Genomic DNA, 3606 nt, shown 5'->3' with positions numbered 1-3606 from the left:
ATAAAAGATACGTAAATAAGAAAATGCCTACTGATTATAATAAATGTAATATCAGTAATTATATATACTGTTGATAGCAGGAATATAATAAGATTAATAATAAGATAACTTATGAATTATCATTATAATTATCATACGTGATTGCTGTTATCATCATCATTATATTAATAAAGACAGCAATGATGGTTTTGATCATAATGATAGTAAGTATGATGATATCATTAATAATAGTAATGACAATCTCACTGAAGATAATAGTGATAAAGATGGTGATGAAGACTTTAGATATTCTAGACGTCAAATTCACTCATCCCAAACACATTTCTTAAGAGCATACAGTAAGAGGCCAGGTCATTATGAGCAGTTAGAGGACTTGTAAGGAGAGTCATTGAAAATAATGATAACAGTATCAGTAATGATAATGGTAATATTACTAGTAGTAGCAGTAGTATCATTATTATTATCATTATTATTATCATCATTATCATTATTATCATTATTATTACTAACATTATTATTATTATATCAGATGCAGCAGCATTGTTATTTTTGTCACTGTGGTAGTAGAGCAGAGGTAGTTGCAGTACTAGTATTAATATCAATGGTAGTAGTAGTGGTAATAGTAGTAGTAATAGCTGTGCAAGGAGCAGCAGCAGCAGTGGTAGTAGTAGTAGTAGGAGACGTAGAAGTAGATTTAGTATGACCTCGTGTTCGCGTGTAACCTAAAAAAAATAAGATAACTGAAGAGCTTATTTACCTTCATGGAATATCATAAACAATGAAAATGAATAAATGAATATAATTAGATCAAATGCAATTAATGGTGTTAAGAATATCCGTTTTTAAGAAAGGCGTGTTTATTACATGGAGCACGGTAAACGTGGTAAACAAGTTGGCTGAAATCCCTTTGCCTGCTGCAGAGGTAGCGCGATCAATATTTTACAAAACATTAGGCAAATAATGCGAGGAGAGTAGTAGATAAGTAGACAGAGAGATCAATGCAGATATAAAAAACCGAATGAGATATATATAAGATGAAAGTTTACTGTGGGAGAATACTTTCTTTTAATTAGCAAATAATGTAAGAAATTTGCCCATCCTTTGGTATGTGAGTAGCATGGCTTCACGGTCTTAACGCTCATGGGGCGGACTGAATATATTCCTCTGCTGAGTACGTCGAAGATACAACGGTCATAAAAACAAACATATTTTATTCTATAATCTAATAATAATAAGCAGGTGGCATATTACAATGAGTTTAATGTGATCAATAATAAATATTTTTAAAAATACAGGAATGTAATCAAACGAAAGGTATTTTCCGATATTACCTTGTAGAAACAAGTGATCAATCCTTCACTTCATTCACGATTTTCCTTACCTACACTTTACCTTGCTCTATTGTTCCTTTCCCAATTCATTCTTTGACATGATCGAAATTGACTCCTTTGACTAATTTTATTGCATCCATGCCAAAAGAGTGAAAAAATAGAATAAATCAATAAAAACAGACATTGAGCTGGCGGAATCGTAGCGTTTCGTTCTCCAGCAAATTTTAATATATCAACTACTTATAAATTATTATTATAATTTACTCTATTAGTTCTAAAAATATATTTTGCTATACTGATATGCCTTCATAATAAAAATACCAAGATATACAAATTTCAAGTCAATTAATATATTAAAAGAAATGCCTCTTTATATATAACATAAATGGCACTTAGAAAAAAATATATATAAAGTATAATTATTGTTGATGTTTTATTGTTATGATTATCATTAGTATTCTCATTATTAGTATTAGTATTGATATTATTATCATTTAATACTATTACTATAATTATTTTATCACTGTTCATATCATTTTTTTATTACTGTTATCAGTACTACTTTTACTATTATCATTGTGATTGTTATTATCATTATCATCATCGTATTTATTATCATTATGACTCATTTTCGTTGTTATCATTTGTATTATTATTACTCATTATCATCATCGCTATTATTCTGCACATTATACCATTATTGTCATTATCATTATTACTATTATTATTATTGTTACTATAGCTATTATTGTTGTTGTTCTTGATATCTTTACTAATGTTGTTATTGTTATCATTATCATTGTTTTATTACTAGAAATAGCATCATTTTTATCATTTTCATTTTGTTGACATGATTATTAACAATATTATATTATTATTATTATTATTATTATTATTATTATTATTATTATTATCATTATTATCATTATTATTATCATTATTATTATTATTATCATTATTACCATTATTGTTGTTATTATTGTTGTTTTGTTGTTGTTGTTACTATTATTATTATTATTATCATCATTATTATTAGAATTATTATTGCATTATCATTATCGTTATCGTTATTATTGTTATTTATTATTATTATTATTATTATCATTATTACTATTATTATTATTATAATTATTATTATTATTATCATTACTATTATTATTATTGTAGCTATTTTTGTTGTTGCTTTTATTATTATTTTATTGTTTTTACTGTTACTGTCATTGTTATTATCCGTATCATTCGTCATTCTTGTCATTATTGTAGTCATTATTAATATCATAATCATTACTAGTAGTAGTATCGGTATTTATATATTTGAGTTATGATCGTTATTATAATATCATTATCATCACTCTGATTATTATTATTATCACTATTATTATCCTTATCATCATTGTTATTATTATTATTATTGTTATTATTATTATTACTACTACTATTATTATTATTACTAGTATTATTATTATTATCATTATTAACATCATCATCATCAGTATCATATTTATTATTATTATTACTATTATTATTATTATGTTTTTATCATTATTATCATTATTATTATTGTTGTTGTTATTATTATTACTAGTAGTAGTAGTAGTAGTATCATCATTATCATTATCATTATTATTACTGTTATTATTTTCATAATTGTTGAAAAAAAACACAAGGTAAAACTAGATATATTGATTGATTACTTGTTCACATTGTGGTTTTTTTTCTACCATAGTATCTACACGGTAGAGTGTTTTATCATTCATATTTTCATAATCTTGTTATCATTAGCAGTATTATTATTACTATATTCAATATGATTTTTATTATTTTCACTATTATTGTTATTATTATTAGTAGTAGTAGTAGTACTATTATTATCAGCATTATTATTATCAGCATTATTATTATCATTATTATCATTATTATTATCATTATTGTCATTATTGTTATCATGATTATTGCTATCGTGTTTGTTATCATTGAAATTGTTATTATCATCATCATCATTATTAGTATCAATATTAGCGTCGCCATCATCATAATGTTTCATTGTTATCATCTTTATCATTACTATCTCTCTAATATCATCATCCTTATATAATTACCATGGTCACCATTGCTGTTATCATGTTATTTCTCTTACCCTTATCACCATTAATATCACCATGAATCATTATCATAACCATCGCCACTATAAGCAATTTATCAAACTTATCAGGAAAAACTGAAAATTTAATCAAAATATAAAGTTTTTTCTGCCCAGATCCACGGAAATGTATCC

This window comes from Penaeus chinensis, chromosome 27 (genome assembly GCF_019202785.1).
Source record: "Penaeus chinensis breed Huanghai No. 1 chromosome 27, ASM1920278v2, whole genome shotgun sequence".
In the NCBI taxonomy this organism is placed as follows: Eukaryota; Metazoa; Arthropoda; class Malacostraca; order Decapoda; family Penaeidae; genus Penaeus; species Penaeus chinensis.
Note: the sequence above shows the minus strand (reverse complement) of the source record.